This window comes from Palaemon carinicauda, chromosome 20 (assembly GCF_036898095.1).
Source record: "Palaemon carinicauda isolate YSFRI2023 chromosome 20, ASM3689809v2, whole genome shotgun sequence".
NCBI lineage: Eukaryota > Metazoa > Arthropoda > Malacostraca > Decapoda > Palaemonidae > Palaemon > Palaemon carinicauda.
The window spans coordinates 116,700,420-116,723,633 of record NC_090744.1 but is presented as its reverse complement, the minus strand read 5'-3'; the positions used below and the strand labels follow the sequence as shown (position 1 = coordinate 116,723,633).

Here is a 23,214-nt window from a genome sequence, read left to right as displayed (position 1 = left end):
GATCTAGGAGGGGTCAAAGAGGAGGGAGAAGGAAGAAGAGAGAGGGGGAGGGTGTTGAGGGGGGAAGACAGGTGCCGGAGAGGGAGGAGAATACGTTGTAATTTTGCCCTCCTGTCCAACGCTAAAAGCCACTGGCTGGCAAAGGGCCAAAATCAACTCCCCCCCCCCCCCACACACAGAAGAAAAGGGGTTTCAACTCTCTTCTTCTAAATACGTTTGCAGGTCGCATCAACTGCTGGATATCACCTGAACCTCGAAAATCCTTTTCACGCAGAGTTCAAAATAGATTTTATCTTTAAAAGAAAAATATATATTTCCTGCACACAGCACCATTTTTTATTTAGAAAGTTTTTTTTATGTTATCTCTCTCTCTCTCTCTCTCTCTCTCTCTCTCTCTCTGTGGACGTTTATAAAATACGGACACACAATATATATATATATACATACATATATATATATAATATATATATATATATATATATATGTGTGTGTGTGTGTGTGTCTGTGTGTGTTCACCAATGAATGCAACCCGTCAAAAATGACAGATAAATATTCAATTAGATATGCGAACATATGCACCCCATTCTCACCTTAATATGACTACTCCCTCTCACCCTTACCCGAGGGAAGAGGGAGACCGGTAAGAAAATACACGCACACATACATACATTATATATATATATATATATATATATATATACATAAATGAGAGGCTCAAGATAGTAAGCTATCCCATAGTGTCCTTTAACCAGGCTGCAATCCACAACAATTGGCCACCTATCAGCTACGTAATATAAAGTTTGGATAGACAAAAGTCGAACAGGTTTCAAAGGAACACCGTCATTTGTGATGAGAATATCACAGCCTATTATGAGCAAAACCTTCAAAGTCTCAATGGGTTTAAATGCATTATATCCATAGCGACGGTAGAACTAGGAGAAACAGGTCTCCAACGTTTACTAATTTCTATGTCGTAATTAATAATTGATAAGCCCCCTCCAGAGGAGAGAGAGAGAGAGAGAGAGAGAGAGAGAGAGAGAGAGAGAGAGAGATTACTCCCTACTCAAACATAATTGATTTTTTTTCTAAATATGATCTGACTTGTTTGTATTTTCATTGATGGAGCCCCTGAGCTTATAGCATCCTGCTTATCCAACTAGGGTTGTAGTTTGGAAAGTAATAATAATAATAATAATAATAATAATAATAATAATAATAATAATAATAATACTATTGACATTATATTGATATTATATGCAATAATATTAATTCTATTTTCAATATTCCCTTTTAAGTAGATTATTCCAAACTCGAGATGGTAAACTATGCCAACAAATGTACATTATCGACTCCTGTGAAGCTCTCCAAAGGTCTGAGATTATTCAAACTTTATATTATGGTATAAATTATCAAAAGATCAAACTGGAAGGTGAATCTTTACAAAGATCTTAGAATAAATAAACTTTATATTGTGGAATAAATAATTGTTTCCTGTTGGAGCCCTTAGGCTTAACACCACCCTGATTTTCCAATCTGGGTTGTAGCTCAACTAGTAATAATAATTATAATAATAATACTATAATCATGATACGAACGAAATTACTAGAGATCTGGCACCATAAAAACACCTCTATAGACATAAATCAGTCTTATGTTGCATCCATAGCAAAGTGTAAGACATATGCCCCCCTTGGTTGGAGTTCAGTGATTCTCCGCCCTGGCTGTTTCAAGCTACAGTACTTATTTTTTCAGCCTCACAGATGAAGGTCCTCTTTAGTCTATCATCATCATCACCATCATAATCATCATCATCATCATCATCATTATCATCATCATTATTATTATTATTATTATTATTATTATTACTTGCTAAGTTACAACCCTATTTGGAAAAGCAGGAGGCTATACGGCCAAGGGCTCCAACAGGGAAAACAGCCGAGTGAGGAGGGGAAATAAGGAAATAAACAACAGCATTGAAATGAATCTTCCATATATACACTATAAAACTTCAAAAGAACAAGAGGAAGAGAAATAAGACAGAGTAGTGTGCCCGAGTGTACACTCAAGCAAGAGATCTCTAATCCAAGAAAAGAGAGACAGAAGAACGAGTTGTGAAATTGACGTCCATACTGATTGATTGATTGGTTGATTGATATAAAATTTTCTGGCATCTTGATATCGACTTCCAAACTGATTATCATTATTATCATTAATATTATTATTATTATCATTATTATTATTTTTATTACTATTATTATTATTATTATTATTATTATTATTACTTGCTAAGCTACAACCCTATTTGGAAAAGCAGGAGGCTATATGCCCAGGGGCCCCAACAAGGAAAATAGCCCAGTGAGGAAAGGAAACAAGGAAAAATAAAATATCTTAAGAACAGTAACAACATTAAAATAAATATTTCCTATATAAACTATGAAAAATTTTAACAAAACAAGAGGAAGAGAAATTAGATAAAATATTGTACCCGAGTGTACCTTTAAGCAGACATTGAAGGAGTGGCAGTTCCTGCTATCGTTACTTCAACTATCAATCAGTTAAGTTGAGCAAAGAAACAGAAAAAATCATGATTTAATTATATGAATGTGTATCTAAATACAACTAGAAATGATACTTCCTCCTAACTAGAAATTCCTGTATCTCTTACGTGTCTTACACAGAGTGTAATGCTCCGAGGGCAGGCAAGTGAGTCTGCCCTAAGCTGATGTTCAGCTGTTTCTGGTTCCGAATTCCAAAGGAACTTTATTCACGCTCAGATGTGCGCGCGAGCTGCTCGCTACTTATGAAGGCTAACAGGATTTCCCCGAAAGGTTGAAATACTTCAACGATAAAGTTCGCTCTATTTCCTTCTCTGGGGGAAGAATTGGCTGGAATTCGCGTCTTCCTCTAACAGAATATAATAAAGGAAAATAAATTAATAAAGGAATTACTATGAATGTTATGCTCAGGAAATTTAGTAATAAATTGAGGGTACACTCGAGCGCATTATTCTATATCATTTCTCTTTCTCTTGTTATTTCGAAGCTTTTATAGTTTATATATGAAAGATTTATTTTAATGTTGCTATTATTCTTAAACCTCTCTTGTAGTCTATTTCCTTATTTCCTTTCCTCACTGAGCTATTTTTCCCTGTTGGGGCCCTTGGGTTTATAGCATCCTGCTTTTCCAACTAGGGTTATAGCTTAGCAAAAACTACTACTACTACTACTACTACTATTACTACTACTACTACTACTACTACTACTACTACTACTACTACTACAACTAATAATAATAATAATAATAATAATAATAATAATAATAATAAGCCCACTATTTGAAATCAGTAGGAAATATAAAAACGGCTGAAAATGTTTGCAATTACAACATATTTCATTTCAAGTCGAACCTTTACAGCGTCAATATGAATGAGTTACTTCGCACAATATTAATTTGCTTATGAAAAGGAAACCTAGAAAGGGAGACATGTATGTAAGCACAGAAGAAATGGGTAAGAAGAACCCAAGATTGTCTTTGGAAAAAGATTCAAAGCTCTTCGTCATTAATTACTTCCATTACTTAACCATTAAATAGTGGAAAATCTAAAACTAAATGTTTCTTTATGTCTTTTACTGGCCATCAATTAAATAAGGGTAAGTTGAACTCCCATCCCATTTTCTATTTCCTGACTTAAACTAAATATTAGAAACAAATACTGTTACAAAAATACGAATATACTTCATTTAAAAGGTTTCTGCTAAATCCTTTCACAAAAAGAATGAATAATACATCTAAACAATAAAACACTGATCAAATTGAAAAAACCTTAACTATTTAAAAAAAAAATCATTGAATTGAAAAAAAAAAACCTAAACTATTTAGAAAAAAAAAAACAGAAATACGAATCAGATAATAATAAAAAAAAAAACTTTGGGATGTAGGATAAAAAATAATAAAAAAACTAATCAATTTGAAGAAAAACCTCAATTATTTAGAATAAAAAATAAAATTAACTAATCAAATAAAAAAAACCACTCAAGTATTTAGAATTTAAAATAAAAAAAGACTAATCAAAATGGAAAAAACCCTTAACTATTTAGAATAAATATAAAAAAAGACTGATCAAATCTAAAAAAATCTAAAGTATTTAAAATAGAGTCAAGCTGAATTTCCCCATTATTGCACTGGTGATATCCTTCAGTATAAAAGGCCGTAATCCTTCAAAAGGAGATTACCAACCGGGCAATGCAATCCTAAAATTCCCAAATACCGAATTCCAATCGGTGTTATTATAACTTTTCAACAGCATCAATTAGGTATAGTCAGTTAGGAATATTTTTAATTCCCAGAGAGCAAAATACACGTCCATGAAAAGACTCATCGACTCAGTAACACCTTTGTATTTTAATGCTCCTTCTTTGTCTACATCTTTTCCCACTTCTATGTGGGGTCGATGTTTCTGGTCAGCCACTGAGAGGGGGGGGGGGGGGGGCAAGCCAGCCTCAACTTGGTGCCGGTCCCAAGCCCGGGTTAATGGAGATATAGGAGATATCAATTTCAATGTTGTTACTCTTCTTAAAATATTTTATTTTCCTTTTTTCCTTGGGCTCATAGCATCCTTCTTTTCAAGCTAGGGATGTAGCTATAGCAGGTAATAATAATAATAATAATAATAATAATAATAATAATAATTTGCAGTCACCGGACTCTTTCTTAAATGCTTCATAATTCTCCATCTAGACGAGGAAAATTAATTCTCTGTAAATGATACGTTTTCTTTTGATTTAAAAGCTCAAGATAGATATGACTGGCGAAATCTGAGGCCCTTTGCGTCAATAGGCGTAGGAGGAGATGATAATGATTCGCTGTACTACTCGTTCTATTTAAACATATTATATTTCATGCTATTACTGAGTCTTGCTTAATTAATTACTTTCCCCCTCAAAAATGTTCAAACTCCATATCATTTACATTTCAACATATGTTAAAATTACATTTTCCACTTTCTCTCCGTATTTCTGTAACACCAAGCAATGTCTGAAAACACTGTAATATTGGGATATAATATATAGACTGCCCATGTTTCGTTTCGAATTTCTGTTTCTCTACCTTACACGGGGGTTTCCTTTCGACTGAGCATGTTAGTTCCCATTTCTCCTCTTCGACTATTTCACTTCAACATTTTCCATCAAGTGATCCCTCATCTGGGTGTTGTTCCTTTGAATACGTAAAAGAAAAACGTTTGCAGGTCATCCCTTTGAAATCATAACAGGTTTTTTTTTTTTCATTTTTTTTTGGGGGGGGGGGGGTTCCCATCGATTTCAATAAATAACGAAAAGCATGTGATGAAATAGTATTTAAAACAATATGGAGGTGGTAAAAGGTTCGATATGAATGAGCCCGATAGAAGTTTTGACAAAATTATAACAATAAAATGAAGAACATAACTAAAACACTTATAGATAACAAGTAACTCTAAATAATCAAATTATGTAAAACACAAGTGAATTGTTGCTTGATGGCACACTCGGGCATACCATTCTATCTTATTTCTCTTTCTCTTGTTTTGTTAGTTTTGTTAAAGTTTTTATAGTTTATATAGGAGATATTCATTCTAATGTTGCACTCTTCTTGAAATATTTTATTTTTCCTTGTTTCCTTTCCTCACTGGGCTATTTTCACTAGTGGAGCCCCTGGGCTGGTATCCTGCTTTTCCAACTAGGGTTGAAGCTTAGCAAGTAATAATAATAATAATAATAATAATAATAATAATAATAATATTAGCAGTCAAACACTTGATCAATATACGACTCTAGCTATATGGTAAGCTGCTCTTCTAGGAGGACAGTCCAAAATAACCATTGTTCTCTTGCCTTGGGCAGTGCCATGGCCCGTGTACCTAGGTTTCCTACTGTCTTGGGGTAGACTTCTCTAGTTTTAGGGGACACGCACACTATTCTATTTGTTTCCTTGTTTCCTTTCCTTACTGGTCTATTTTTCATCGTCGGACCCCTTGGGCTTATAGCATTCTGCTTTTCCAGCTAAGGTTGTAGCTTAGCAAGTAATAATAATAATAATAATAATAATAATAATAATAATATAGTGTTATTCAAAACATAAATTATTCCTATAAAGAGGATTTTAGCTTCTCTATATATTAGAAGAACATATCCTCCGGTAACACCAGCTTCCCTTTAAGTCTAAAATAACAGTAGAGAGAGCAGAACATAAGGGCATTGTGGCTAATGCCAGCAACTTTAATTCTATGAATTCTCTGTTTTCAGTAAATATACGGCAGAACAAAGGAGAACAAATTACAGATGAGTAAAGAAAAAAAAAATACAATCAACAATGACATCGTTCGAGTGTGATTACTGATTGTACGGAGACAATTGGCTTTTTCAATCTTTGGATGTCGTCGTCCGATATGGAGTAAGTAGTGGGAGCTTCAAGCCCTAATTACGTATGGGCCTGGAAGTGACGGTGGTGAAGAAGGGGATGTTACCCCTTCTCTCTCTCTCTCTCTCTCTCTCTCTCTCCTCTCTCTCTCTCTCTCTGTCTTTATTAAATAAACGGTCTTTAGTCCCCATCTTCTATAATTTCCTTTATCTCATAACTTTTTTCATAATTCTCTCTCTCTCTCTCTCTCTCTCTCTCTCTCTCTCTTTATTAGATAAACGGGATATCTTCTATAATTTCCTTTATCTTATTCCTGTTTTTCATAATCCTCTCTCTCTCTCTCTCTCTCTCTCTCTCTCTCTCTCTCTCTGTATGTATATATATATATATATATATATATCCAATCTACTCTACACCTCGTCTTCCTTATTCGATAAACTGTCCTTAATCCCCATCTTCTATAATTTCCTTCATCCCATTCCTCTGTTTTTCCAAATCCCCTTCTCTCTCTCTCTCTCTCTCTCTCTCTCTCTCTCTCTCTCTCTCTACACTTGACTTCATTATTCGTTAAAACTCTTTAGTCCCCATGAATAATTTCCTTCATCCTGTTCCTCTGTTTCTCCAAATCCCATTCTCTCTCTCTCTCTCTCTCTCTCTCTCTCTCTCTATCCCCTTCCTTATTCGTAAAAACTGTCTTCAGTCCCCATCTTCTATAATTTCATTCATCCAATTCCTCTCTTCTCCAGAAATTCCCTTCTCTCTCTCTCTCTCTCTCTCTCTCTCTCTCTCTCTCTCTCATTCTCCTTCCTTATTAGATAAGCTGTTCTTAGTTCCCATCTTCTATAATTTCCCTCATCCTATTCCTCTGTTTCTCCAAATCCCATTCTCTCTCTCTCTCTCTCTCTCTCTCTCTCTCTCTCTCTCTCTCTTTCTCCTCTCTCTCTCTCTCTCTCTACACTTGACTTCATTATTCGTTAAAACTCTTTAGTCCCCCATGAATAATTTCCTTCATCCTGTTCCTCTGTTTCTCCAAATCCCATTCTCTCTCTCTCTCTCTCTCTCTCTCTCTCTCTCTCTCTATCCCCTTCCTTATTCGTAAAAACTGTCTTCAGTCCCCATCTTCTATAATTTCATTCATCCAATTCCTCTCTTCTCCAGAAATTCCCTTCTCTCTCTCTCTCTCTCTCTCTCTCTCTCTCTCTCTCTCCCCTGGCCTCTTGGGCCTAAGGGTTACAAAGGGGATGATCGTGGTGACTTAATTAGCTTGCAATTCGAGATTAGAAGTCGAATTTGGCAGTCGATCACTTCTAATTGAAGATAATTGCATCCTTACGAGGTCTACTCAGGCTTATATGGATATGGGAGCTACTTTGCCTTTCTTCCGATTCAGAGGACGTTTTAATGGCGATGGCGGTGCCATAGATTACTTCCCATGGCAGAAAATTTTACTACAAAACTGTTTTATTTAGGATAGTGAAATTATAAAAAAAAATTCTAATTTTTTTGCAATATTTATATGCATAGTCCGAAATTATACATTTGGATACGTAGGATATACTTAATAGCATATTGCTTTTCCATCTTGGGTTGTAGCTTGGCTAGTAATAGTAATAATAATAATAATAATAATAATAATAATGATAATAATAATAATAATAATAATAGGAGATGATGAATGGAGAAGTATTGCAATATGTATATGCATAAAGATAACTTATACATTTATAAACGTTAGATATACTTTATAGTATATTGCTTTTCCAACTAGGGTTGTAGCTTAGCTAGTGATAATAATAATAATAATAATAATAATAATAATAATAATAATAATAATAATAATAGGAGATGATGAATGGAGAAGTATTGTAATATGTATATGCATAATGATAACTTATACATTTAAAAACGTTAGATATACTTTATAGCATATTGCTTTTCCATCTAAGGTTGTAGCTTGGCTAGTAATAATAATAATAATAATAATAATAATAATAATAATAATAATAATAATAATGATAATAATGATAATAATAATAATAATAATAATAATAATAATAGGAGATGATGAATGGAGAAGTATTGCAATATGTATATGCATAATGATAACTTATACATTTAAAAACGTTAGATATACTTTATAGTATATTGCTTTTCCAACTAGGGTTGTAGCTTAGCTAGTGATAATAATAATAATAATAATAATAATAATAATAATAATAATAATTTTAGTAGATGATGAATGAAGAAGTATTGAATTAAAAGCTCAAGATAGAGACGACTGGTGGCATCTAAACCGAGGCCCTTTGTGTCAATAAGCCTAGGAGATGATAATGATGATAATGCTTATACTTAGGATACATAATGATAACTTATGTATCTGCATACGTTGGATATACTTTATTAGTAGGAGACGATGAATGGAGAAGTGTTGAATTAAAATCTGAAGACAGGGACGACTGGTGAAATCTAACCAAGGCCCTTTGTGTCAATAGGCATAGGAGATAATAATAATGATGATGCTGAAGATGGATATACTTACGATTTTCGAAAAGTAAAAAGAAAATTATGTAAATAATGTGAATGCAAAACTAATAAAACTGAATAGAAGAACACGCTCGACAGAATGCGCTCGTGATAACACAGAGAAGAGGCACAAAAGAAAAAAAAAAAAAAAAAAAAAAAAAAAAAAAAAAGCTGCTCAGCTGAACCTTTGTAACGTTATCCACAGTATATCTGGCAGACATCGGAATTTCGACGCTGCCGGAATGTTGCAATGCTTCCATGATGAAGCTAATAATGCTGCTGCTGGCGGTGGAAGAAAACGATGGAATGAAGCACAGCTTTTGTCTGAAAGGGAGCGTGGGGGGGCAGACGTGGAACAGAGCAGAGAGAGAGAGAGAGAGAGAGAGAGAATCCCTGATATATAATCACAGATTCGTTTCAAAAGACATTTCAATTATTAGCAGTCAGCTGTCAGACGTAGAACAGAGAGAGAGAGAGAGAGAGAGAGAGAGAGAGAGAGAATCCCTGATATACAATCCCAAATTCGTTTCATCAATATAAGGAATGAGAACGACCCTGAAGAGAGAGAGAGAGAGAGAGAGAGAGAGAGAGAGAGAGAGAGAATCCCTGATATACAATCCCAAATTCGTTTCATCAATATAAGGAATGAGAACGACCCTGAAGAGAGAGAGAGAGAGAGAGAGAGAGAGAGAGAGAGAGAGAGAATTCCTGATATATATTCACAGATTCCTTTCAAGAGACATTTTAATTTTTAGCAGTCAGCTGTCAGACGTAGAGCAGAGAGAGAGAGAGAGAGAGAGAGAGAGAGAGAGGGTTTGAGTCCCGCTCAAACGCGTTGGTTTCTTTGGTCGCTCCAACCTCACCATCCTTGTGAGCTAAGGATGGGGGTTTGGGGGAGCCCATAGATCTATCTTCTGAGACATCAACAGCCATTGCCTGGCGGTCCTTGTTCCTAGCTTGGATGGAAAGGGGTCTTGGGTGCTGATTTTAGTGCTGCCTTTGACCGTGTTGATGATGATGCCCTTGTTTTCAAACTCAAATAATAGGGAGTGGCTGGGTCGTTTCTTATCATCATTATTGAATTTTTAAGTAATAGATCGCAGAGTTGTTGTTGATGGGCACCACTCAGTACAGGAATGTTACATGTGATGTTCCTCAGGGTAGTGTTCTTGGCCCATTACTTTTCATACAATATACACATGACATGCGGTTTGGTCTAGAAAACAAGCTTGTTGCATATGCAGATGATGCTACTCTCTTTGCATCAATTCCATCTGGGGTTTTCTGAATCCCTTAATAGAGATCTAGCTAAAAATAGTGCATGGTGCAAATCATGGGGTATGAAGTTGAATCCTAAGAAAACTCAAAGTATGATTGTAAGTAGGTGGCTAGTCAATATCCGGATCTCTACATTGATAATATTTCTTTAACTTTGTATGACTTTTAAAATTTTAAGTGTGATTCTCGACAGCAAATTCACTTTTTAGAACCACATTAGGTCTGTGTCTTCGGCAATTGCACAAAATATTGGCTTATTGAGAAAGTCTTTCAAGATTTTTGGTGATCAATCTCTTCTGAAGAAGTGGTTTCATTCTTTCATTTTAACTTTTTTTCGAGTGTTGTTCTCCTGTCTGGTGTTCAGCTGCTGATTCTCATCTTAATTTGTTGGACAGAAACTTACGATCTATCAAATTTCTTATTCCTGATCTAGATATTAATCTCTGGCACCGTTCTTCAATTAGTTCATTACGCATGTTGCATAAGATTTTTTAAAATTCTGGCCATCCTTTACATTCAGATCTTCCCGGACAGTTCCATCCTGTTCGTAATACTAGGCAGGCAGTTTATTTTAATAGTCATGCCTACTCCATCATAAGGCTCAATACTACACAGTACCCTAGAAGTAATATTCCAGCTGTGACCAAGTTGTGGAATGATCTTCCTATTCGGGTAGTTGAATCAGTAGAACTTCAAAAGTTCAAACTCGCACCAAATGTTTTTATGTTGAACAGGCTTACATAAGTCCTTTTATAGTTTATATATCAAACTTCTGTTTTAATGTTGTTAATATTTTTAAAATATTTCATTTTAATTTTCATTACTTTTCTTAGATCGTTTATTTATTTCCTTATTTCCTTTCCTCACTGGGTTATTTTTCCCTGTTGGAGCCCTTGGGCTTACAGCATCTTGCTTTTCCAACTATGGTTGTAGCTTAGCTAGTAATAATAATAATAATAATAATAATAATAATAATAATAATAATAATATATGGTCAATCTCTATGGCATTGTTCTCAAAAGGATCTCACCCAGAAACAAAATTTAAAGAAACGTCTTTTTTCAAAATGGCAACTTTCCGATATTACCGAGGAGTGTGCATTTAACGCATAAATCCGCAATGCATAAGGAACGTTATTATTATGAAAACAAACTTTATTCGAATTAACTTTTTATTAATCAATGTAAAGGTTTAAAGGCTTAAAGACCGGTCATGAATGGCAGAGGCAAGGGACAGTGACATTACCCTACCAAGCAGGACAATGCCCTAGAGACTGACCTTATTACATATGATCAGCGACCAAACCCCCTCTCCGCTCAAGCTTGGACCTAGGAAGGCCAGACAATGGCTGCTGATGACTCAGCAGATAGACCTTATTACATATGATCAGCGACCAAACCCCCTCTCCGCCCAAGCTTGGACCTAGGAGGGCCAGGCAATGGCTGCTGATGACTCAGCAGATAGACCTATAAGCTCCCCCATTAGCTCACAAGGATGGAGTATAAAAAGGAGGGGTCAAAGACTTATTCGTATTTTGCTTTTATGGTGACCTGGTGGTAGCGACCTTGCCTAGTGATTGCCAGACTGGGATTCGAATCCCGCTCAAACTCGGAAGTTCCATTGGTCGCAGCAACCTTACCATTCTTGTGAGCTAAGGAGGGATGGGGTTAGGGGGAGCTTATAGGTCTATCTGCCGAGGCATCAGCAGCCATTGCCTGTCCCTCCAAGGTCCTTTCTTGGGTGGAGAGGGAGCTTGATCGCTGATCATATGTAATAAGGTCAGTCACTAGGGCATTGTCCTGCTTAATAGGGTAATGTCACTGTCCCTTGCCCCTGCCATTCATGAGCGGTCTTTAAGCCTTTAAACCTTTATAATGGAAAAATTAAGACACTTCTTCAGAATACTGTGAATTGATCACCAAAAATCTTGAGAGACTTTCTCAATAAGCCAATTTTCTAGGATAATTTCGAAGATCGTCCTCAAAATGTCTGCAGTTGATAGTTATTGACATACGGTATATTTTATATATTTTCAACCACACCAATGGTAATAATTTTGAGCTGCCATGACATGACGCAAAAAAGGCCAAAAAATTGGCTATTTTCAACATTTTATCAGACCCATTTCAAGAATTTAAAGTACGAGAAACATTTAAGAGCAACATTCATCACAAGTCAAATTCCATATCACTATCCATATAAAACTATTTGGTTCAGGACAGAATTTGTAGGGTCTGAACTTCCCGGTGTCTAAAATTCTTTGCTTGCTCTCTTAATCCATCTCTTACATCTATTGTTTCGTTCAGAGGTCACGTATTTCGATGCATTTATTTACCAGAAAATAATGCCTGATACAACTTCCTAAATTTATAGCCTGGGCATAATGGGAATTCCAAGTAATTTAGCCATAAAACTCCTTCGTGTATTTTAGGAGGCTGAAGAAAAGGTTTTTAGCCAGTCTCATCCGGAAGCATTCAATCAGTTATAAAAGTCATAAAGGGAACATCGGTAACTTAGTAGAAATGAATTTAGCATAAAAAGATAAAGATGATATTTTATGTTTCGAAAACCAAGAAGATGAAACATTACTTTGCTATATTTGGTATCCATTTATAGCCCTTCAAGAGAAGTTAAACGAAAACCATAATTGTACTGTTGAAAGGAATACAAATACTCAAAACGGGTAGATCTATTTCAGGATGATTTATAATAATGATACAGAGATCCGAGAAAAACGATAAGATAATCGATATAGGTTCTAAGTTTTGGGATGAGAAAATAAGACGTAAATAGCGTGTAGATTATACTTGATCACAAAAAACTTTGATTCCTATGGGGTTTTGGGAGTAAATATATCTGGGGGTGACGAGTGCAGTGTTTATCCAAGAACCCTTGTCAGAGAACCTTACTTGTAGACAGACCTACAAGAGAATGCGACAAAGTCTTATTCAAAGGTTGCTTATGAACGGCAGGGGCAAGGGACAGTGAAATTGCCCTATCGAGTAGGTCAATGCCCTAGAGACTGACCATATATACCTATGATCAGCGAACGAGCACACTCTCAACCCAAGCTAGGACCAAGGAGGGCCAGGTAATGGATGCTGACGACTCAGCAGGTAGACCTATAGGCTCAAACCAAACCCCACTATCCTTAGCTCACAAGGATGGTGAGATTGCAAGGACCAAAGAAATTAACGAGTTTGAGCGGGACTTGAACCCCAATCTGGCGTTCACCAGTCAGGGACGTTACTACATCGGCCCCCACAACCCTATATACACGAATTTAAGGAAAATAACAATAAGAAAATTATAAAAGATTGACGAAAGATTTTAAGCCGAATTATATTACACAGATGGATATCAAGATCTAGGTAGTAGGTTGGCCAAGGCACCAGTCACCCGTTGAGATAATACTGCGAGACAGTTATTGGGTCCTTCGACTGGCCAGATTGTACTACATTGTTAATAGTACAGCATTGGATCCCTCTCTCGTTAAGGCTCATTTTTCTTTTGCCTATACATACACCAAATTGTCTGGCCTATTCTTTACACATACTCTTTTCTTATACGCCTGACAATAATAAGATAACCGAAAAATTCACCTTCACTCAAGGGCTTAACAACTGCGCTGTAATTGTTCAATGGATACTTTCTACTTGGTAAGGGTAAAAGAGACTCTTTAGCTATGGTAAGCAGCTCTTCTAGGAGAAGGACACTCCAGAATCAAACCATTGTTCTCTACTCTTGGGTAGATCATAGCTTCTGCACCATGGTATTCCACTGTCTGGGGTTATAGCTCTCATGCTTGAGGCATGCTATACTATGTTTCCTTTCTTCACTGAGCTATTTTCCCTGTTAAGAGCACTTGGGCTTATAGCATCCTGCTTTCTCAACTAGCCTTGTAGTTTAGCTACTACTACTACTACTACTACTACTACTACTACTACTACTACTACTACTACTACTAATAATAATAATAATAATAATAATAATAATAATAATAAGTGGAGCTATAGGAGTGTTGCTATAAAAGTACAAAAACACCCAGGTGAAGGTTAGAGATTTGAACAAGGTCAACTAAAAACTATATTTGTATTAGCTAGTCTTTAAGTATAAACAAGAGAATATTCTATGCAAAAGCAATGGCATACTATAGGAAATAAAAAAAAAAATTGTACTGTAAATGTAAGCGATTCAAAATTAAATATAAGCCCTCTGTTTGTTACTAAAGTAGTACATAAGAGTAAACTTCTCCTTAACTCTGTTTTCATATTCACATGGCCCAGCAGGACTTGCATACACTTTAAATTCATCCAGAGTTTCGAATATTAGATGTTATTTCCCCACCCGACAGCATCCAAGTCCCCAGCCTGAACACCCCACTGACCATGGAAGCCATTATTATTATTATTATTATTATTATTATTATTATTAATTGCTAATCTACAACCGTAGTTGGAAAAGCAGGATGCTATAAGCCCAGGGAAAATAGCCCACTGAGGAAAGGAAACAAGAAAATAAGAGGAGTAGTTAGCAATTAAAATATAATACATTAAAAACAGTAACAACATAAAAATAAATATTTCATATATAAACTCTGAAAACTTTACAAAATAAGAGGGAGAATAAATAAGATAGAATAGTGTGCCCGAGTGTACCCTCAAGCAAGACAACTCCAACCCAAGACAGTGGAAGACCATGGTACAGAAGCTATGGCACTAACCAAGACTAGAGAACAATGGTTTGATTTTGGCGTATCCTTTTCCTAGAAGAGCTGCCTGCCATAGCTAAACTCTTCTACCCTTAAAAAGTAGAAAATAGCCACTGAATAAATACAGTGCAGTACATAACACCTTGAGAGAAGAATTGTTTGCTAATCTCAGTGTTGTTAGATTTGAGCCATCAGAGGATGAGCTAATCAGATATATATATATATATATATATATATATATATATATATATATACATATATATATTTATATATATATATATATATATATATATATATATATATATATATATATATATATATATATTTCGCCTCTCAGATAATTTTTTCTAAGTTACGCTCGTGACTTTATCAGTGCTTTACGGGAAAGTAAAACCGTTGTTTAAAACGCGAGACTGCTGCATTTGCCAGGGATAGGAGCTCTCTCTCTCTCTCTCTCTCTCTCTCTCTCTCTCTCTCTCTCTCTCTCTCTGTTTTTCCTATAACATTTTGCTTATCTTTCATATATGTCAATTAGAGACTAGGGTCTAAATAGGTTATCCAGCGAAGAGCGCTGTAGGGGATTTAGGTTACTGAAAGTTATTGAAGATGGTTAAAATAATTGATCCAGTTTTTAAAAAGAGAAGCTTACATCATAAAAAGCTAAAGATGAGCGATGGCACAGTGGGGAAATGTTATTTCATAACTCTATTTGAAATCAAATAAAAAAAAAACATTTGAAATTTCGTATTATGTTTTCGGTGTCAACTAATAAACATAGATAAGAAATTACCGCCATTTCTATGCCATTGAGATTTATGCAAAATTTTGTAATTTTCATAATACATTATTGAGTTTCAAGTTATTGTGTAGGGTATGAAAGGTCTTCATGCATTATAACAAAAAGTAATTATAATATCAATTTCAATCAGGAAAAGATGCCAGAGGAATGGAGAAGAAACCTAATCATTCCCATTTATATGGGGAAGGGAGACATTCAGGAATGTGGTAACTACAGAAGTATAAAGCTGATAAGAGACTCAGAGATGAAACAACAATTGGTGAGGAACAATTTGGATTCATGCCTGGAAGAGGGACTGTAGACACAATATTTGCTTTGAGGCAGACGATAGAAAAACATCTGGAGAAACAAAAAGGATTACATATGGTCTTTATTGACATGGAGAAGGCATACGATCGAGTACCACGTCAGGAGCTGTGGAGATGTATGAGAGAAAAGGGAGTCCCTGAGAAATACGTAAGAATCACACAAAATATATAGGAGAGGGCAGAAGCAAATGTTAAGAGCAATCGGCCTAACAGAAAGTTTCCCAGTAAATGTGGGACTAGATCAGGGGTCTGCATTGAGCCCTTACCTACTTGATCTGGTCATGGATGTAGTCACACAAGGTATTAGAGATCAGTCTTCTTGGTGTATTCTTTTTGCTGATGATGTTATACTGTGTAGCACTAGGCGAGAGGTAGTAGAGAAACAGGAGGAGTGGAGAAGAGAAATGGAAAATAGAGGATTGAAGATCAGCAGGAAAAATGGCGAGAATGGGCAAGTTAGTTTACAAGGAGAGAGATTGAAAAGAGTTGAAAATTTCAAGTATTTAGGATCAATAGTTGCAGAGGATGGTGATGTGGGACGAGAAATAAACCACAGAATACAAGCAGGATGGAAGCATTGGAAAAAAGTGCGTGGAGTACTATGCGACAGGAAAATAGGGGATAAGTTGAAAGGTAAATTACACAGGACAGTTGAGAGATCGGCAATGATGTATGGAGCGGTGACGTGGGCAATAAAGAAGACAGAAGAGGAGAAGATGGATGTTGCAGAGATGAGAATGTTGAGATGAATGTGTGGGGTGACAAGAAGAGATAGGATACGGAATGTGGTAATTAGGGGTACCACAGGAGTTAGAAAACTATCAGATAAGATCCAAGAAAGTAGACTGAGGTGGTATGGTCATGTCAAGAGAAGAGATGAACAGTATATTGGGAGGAGAGTGATGGAAATGGAGGTACAGGGAACGAGAAGGAGAGGGAGACCAAAGCGAAGGTGGATGGACTGTATCAAGGATGACCTTCGATCAAAGGGATTAACCGGTGATGAGGTGTGGAACAGAGGTAGATGGAGAAAGCCGACTAGAAACATCGACTCCACATAAAAGTGGGAAAAGATGTAGACAAAGAAGAAGAAGAATTATAATATCAATGTTTGATCACTTTCTCATCCCAGTCAAGTTACTTAAATTCAGGTTCTTGGCCTTGCGCTTCAAATTTTAATAATAAATAAATAGGCAATCCGAAACAACAGCAACAGCCTGAATATTTCTTTAAAACAGTCAAAGAAACATTATATTAATCTATGAAAATGTTGATCAAACTGCAAATAGACAGCAATATAACTATTCCTTTTCAAACAAATGTATTTTAACTACTTCAGTTTTATCATTATTCAAAATATTTTTACTACAATTCCTACTAACATCATTATGCAAAATGCAAGAAAACTTTGAAGTAAAGATGAAAAGGAAAAACAAGAAGCAAATGAAAAATATTACGTTTTAGAGGACAAACAGGGTAAGCTGTTCGCGTACATGATTAAATTTTGGATATAATTTTAGCAGGAAGCACCGGAGACACGAACGAAGAGAAATATAAATCTAATTGGAATATCCATGATTTTGAAATAACGAATATTTGAATAAACTAGAATTACAACTAATTGGCTTGCAAAGAATAGTCTGTTTGATCAAATACTGTTTTTCTTTGAAGTCATACTTTTCCTTCTGCAGGAACCCAGTTTATGCTTTATAAAATGATTGCTTTTGAACAAAGGCTCACTAAAAATTTTACTAAATTTTGGAAATCAAAGGGAATAGATACGATTAAACATGAAATAATACAGAAAACAGAAAGGGAAAAACACAATTAATGATATTGCTTTACTAAGTATATTATTTCTTTTTTTCCTAAGAATGAGAATCTTAGGGAGAATAAGAGTAAATGTAATAAGAAATGCCAGTAAACATATTCAACCCAATAAGAGATGATACTTGAGAGATGTAATCTGGCGTGAATGCAATTTTAAATGTTGAAGATTTGTCGAATGTAAAGATTAGAGGCGCAAGACTTAAGGCTGATTTACACTGCACCTTCATGTCACGTCAATATATTCTTGGAAAGAGTCCGTGCCAAGACGATGCCATGATGTGTTGGGTGTTGTGACGGTGACGAACCGTTTAGTGTGAACACGTCCATTTATTTACATGAAAGAAATTTTGACGGAATGGTGACGTGGCATGATGAATAGTGTGAATACATAGCAGTTATTATTACTATTATTACTTACTAAGCTACAACCCTAGTTGGAAAAGCAGAATGCTATAAGCCCAGGGACTCCGACAGGGAAAATATCACAATGGGGAAAGGAAACAAGAAAAAATAAAATTTAGATTAACAACATTAAAAGAATTATCTCCTATATAAACTATAAAAACTTCAACAAAACAAGGAAGAGAAACAAGACAGAACAGCGTGCCCGAGTGTACCCTCAAGCAAGAGAACTCTAACCCAAGACAGTGGAAGACCATGGTACAGAGGCTATGGCACTACCCATGACTAGAGAACAATGGTTTGATTTTGGAGGGTCTTTCACCTACAAGAGCTGCTGACCATAGCTAAAGAGTCTCTTCTACCCTTAACAAGAGGAAAGTGGCCACTGAACAATTACAGTGCAGTATCCCCTTGGGTGAAGAAGAATTGTTAGGTAATCTCAGTGTTGTCAGGTGTATGACAGAGGAGAATCAGTAAAGAAAAGGCCACAATATTCGCTGTGTGTCTAGGCATATGGAAAATGAACCGTAACCAGAGAGAAGGCTCCAATGTAGTACTGTCTGGCCAGTCACAGGACCCCATCACTCTCTAGCGGTAGTATATCAACGGGTGGCTGGTGCCCTGGCCAAACTACGGTGACGTGACGTGATGTAATGTGACGTGATGAATAGTGTGAATACATAGCGGTTGACGGAACGGTGAAGGATATGATGTGATGCGACATGATGAATAGTGTGAATACATTGCGGTTGACGGAAGGGTGACGTGATGAATAGTGTGAACACAAAGGTTGACGAAATGGTGATAGTTGATGGCACAGTGACGTGATGTGATGAGACAGTGGCATGATGAATTGTGTGAATAATTAGCGGTTGACAGAATGGTGACGTGATGTGATAAGACAGTGACGTGATGAATTACGTGAATTCATAGCGGTTGACGGAACAGTGACGTGACGTGATGAATAGTGTGAATACAAAGGTTGACGGAATGGTGAAGGTTGATGGCACAGTGACGTGATGTGATGAGACAGTGGCATGATGAATAGTGTGGATAATTAGCGGTTGACGGAACGGAGATGTGATGTGATGAGACAGTGACGTGATGAATTGCGTGAATTCATAGCGGTTGACGGAACAGTGACGTGATGTGATGAGACAGTGACGTGATGAATAGCTGAATACATAGCAGTTGACGGAACAGTGACGTGATGTGATGAATAGTGTGAATACATTGCTGTTGACGGAACGGTGCCGTGACGTGACGTGATGAATAGTAAAAATACAAAGTGGTTGACGGAACGGTGATGTGATGTGATACGACGTGATTTAAAGTGTGAACACATAACGGTTGACGGAACGGTGACGTGACGTGATGTGATGCGATGTGATGAATAGTGCGAATACAAAGTGGGTGAAGTAACGGTGACATGACGTGATGTGATATGACATGATGTGATATGACGTGATGAATAGTGTGAATACATAGCAGTTGACGGAACGATGACGTGACGTGATATGATGTGACATGATGAATAGTGTGAATGCATAGCGGTTGATGGAGCAGTGACGTGACATGACGTGATGAATTGTGTGAATACATAGTGGGTGACGGAACGGTGACATGACATGATGAATAGTGTGAATGCATAGCGGTTGATAGAACAGTGACGTGACGTGACGTGATGAATAGTGTGAATACATGGTGGGTGACGGAACAGTGACGTGACGTGACGTGACGGTGCAATATGAACCAGCCTTTAAAAGGGTTAGTATAAGGTTGGGATTGTTTGTGGAAAGGCAAGCAGGAGGTTGACGAAAGGAAAGACAGCAGTTGGTGGAATTGCATTGGTGGAATCATAAATCCAATATATACTAATCACATGAAACTTGTACAATACATCTTTTGACCTCTCTACCTTACTTATCAGCATCATCATCTACGCCTATTGACGCAAAGGGCCTTGGTTAGGTTTCCCCAGTCGTCTCTACCTACAGCTTTTAGATCAACACTTCCCAACTCATCATCTCCCACTTTACGCTTCATAGTCCACAGCCATGTAGCCCTGGGGCTTCCAACTCTTCTAGTGCCTTCTAGAGACCAATTAAATGTTTGGTGAACTAATCTTTCTTACTCACCCTTTTATAATCCTTACTTTGATTTTAATTCACAGACAAATCAGGATACTTAATAGTTATACTACAGTAGTGTGTACCCGAGACGTCAGAAATGAATATTTAGATAGACGTGCATGCACAAGTTCATGCACAGAGATTCAACCCTTCCCACCCACTCCCCTTTTCCTACCTACAATCCGGCTGTTTCGGGAATTTGTGTGAGATTGTGGTTTCCGAGTGTGCCTCTTGGGGTACAGCCTCCCACCAGGGTATGATGACTACTCCCTTTCCCCCTTACCCGAAGGACAGGGAGAGGCCGAGTGGTTATATATCTGGCAATGACACTGAGGGTGACAGGAAATATACTATATATATATCTATATATATATATATATATATATATATATATATATGTATATATATAAATAAATATATATATACATATATGTATATATATATATATATATATATATATATATATATATATATATATATATATATATATATATAGCTAGATACTTTGCTCTTTAATATAGAGGGGAGGAGTATAAATATTTATCAAAAATAACTCTATATTATTATTATTAGTTGCTAAGCTACAACTCTAGTTGGAAAAGCAGGAGGCTATAAGCCAGGGGCCTAACCGGCAAAACAGCCCAGTGAGGAAAGGAAACAAGAAAAAAATTAATTGTTTTAAGAACAGTATCAATATTAAAATAAATATTTCCTATATACCCTGTAAAATCTTTAACAAAACAAGAGGAAGTGTGCCTGAGTTTACCCTCAAGCAAGAGAACTCTAACCCAAGACAGTGGAAGATCATGGTACAGAGGATATGGCACTACCCAAGACTAGAGAACAATGGTTTGATTTCGGAGTGTCCTTCTCCTAGAGGAGCTGCTTACCATAGCTAAAAAATCTCTTTTACCCTTACAAAGAGGAAAGTGGCCACTGACCGATTAGAGTGCAGATGTTAACCCCTTGAGAGAAGAGAAATTATTTGGTAATCTCGGCGTTGTCAGATGTATGAGGACAGAGGAGAATATGTAAAGAATAAGCCAGACTATTCGGTGTATGTGTAGGCAATGGGAAAATGAACCGTAACCAGAGAGAAGGCTCCTATGTAGTACTGTCTGGCCAGTCAAAGAACCCCATAACTCTCTAGCTTTAGTATTCCAACGGGTGGCTTTTGTTTCTCAAGAACTTTTTGCTTTCAAACATTCACTTGCAATTTCATTTTCTGATTACCGTTTTAATCAGTCACCAAAATGTTCCAAAACCATCGCCATACATTTCTGCATACTCATAAACGACCGGCAATTCAGGCATTATACAAATAAATCCTTTTATTCACCAATGATTATCTACACCTTGAGCTCTATTACTTATTTCATCCTTCATTTCAAATATATAAATGCTGAACAACAACAGAGACCTATTTTAATAGTTTAAAGTGTAGGTTTATATCTTGGTATTCTTCTAAAAGCTCCAACTTCTTTCCCAAAATAATTAACTGCACAACAAAGCACTAGTATTTTTCACACTGTAAGATGATTATTATTATTATTATTATTATGATGATGATGATGATGATGATGATGATGATTATTATTACTTGCTAAGCTACAACCCTCGTTGATAAGCGGGATGCTACAAGCCCGAGAGCTCCAACCGGGAAAATAGTATATTGAGGAAAGGAAATAAGGAAATAAACTACGAAAAAATAATAATATAAAATATATTAAAACAGTAACAAATATATCTTCTATATATATATATATATATATATATATATATATATATATATATATATAAGCATGAGGAGGAGAAATAAGACAGAAAAGTGTGTCCGAGTGTACCCTCAAGCAAGAGAACTCTATCCTAGGACAGTGGAAGACCATGGTGCGAAGGCTATGGCTCTACCCAAGACTAAAGTGCAACGGTTTGTTTTGGAATGTCCTTCTCCTATAAGAACTGCATTTACTTGAATTATATCATTTGACCAATCCGGGACCTAACATTTCAAAAGACTTTTATAATGATTTATCTTACATCTTTCTCAAAATAAATACTTCATCCAAAAATACTCCTCTACTCTAGTATTTTTTTCTTTTTTTATAAACTGATATTTCTTGCTTACTAAAGCTTTTTAAGCTTGTCCAGAACCCCCATTAACATCCTAAAAAATAAGTTTTTCCTCCCTTTCATCTGAATTTTATACTTCCCCTGAGTACTATTTTAATAGAAAATGCTATCTATGAATATTTCATCGTCAGATTAAGTGTCTTATTAACCAACGTTTTTCTACTCATTTTTCAGATACATATTTAAATATTTACAAATCTCTCTCTCTCTCTCTCTCTCTCTCTCTCTCTCTCTCTCTCTCTCTCTCTCTCTCTCTCTCAGCGAGTATTCTGTTATATCAATCTTCAATTTTCTAATCTTGATAAAAAATAATTTTTGTGATTTTATTAGCAATGATAATTTTAATAAATTCAATGATAATAACGATTTTAATAACAAAAATAATTGAATGATAATAATAATAATAATAATAATAATAATAATAATAATAATAATAATTCTAATATTAATATAAGTCCACTTCCCTAAACCACAATCAACTTTATACTAACACCACAGACCCTTAATATTAATATTTTAGGCACCGACATCTTCACTACTCATAACCTTTAGCAGTTCAATATCTATCCTTTAAATCAATATGTCACTTAGATTTCCTGATCAAACTCTCTAACCTTGATCACCAATAAACCCAAAATCCATTCAGGCGTCATGGAGTGCTTGCGTGCGTGCGTGTGATCCCAGATATATCATTCACCTGCTCCT

General features: G+C 36.0%; 1 protein-coding gene across 2 annotated transcripts in view; it reads right to left on the bottom strand.

Moving 5' to 3' along the window:
* stai (stathmin) overlaps window positions 1–23,214 on the bottom strand; it is a 296,404-nt gene that overhangs the window by 108,135 nt on the left and 165,055 nt on the right. The window lies entirely within an intron of this gene.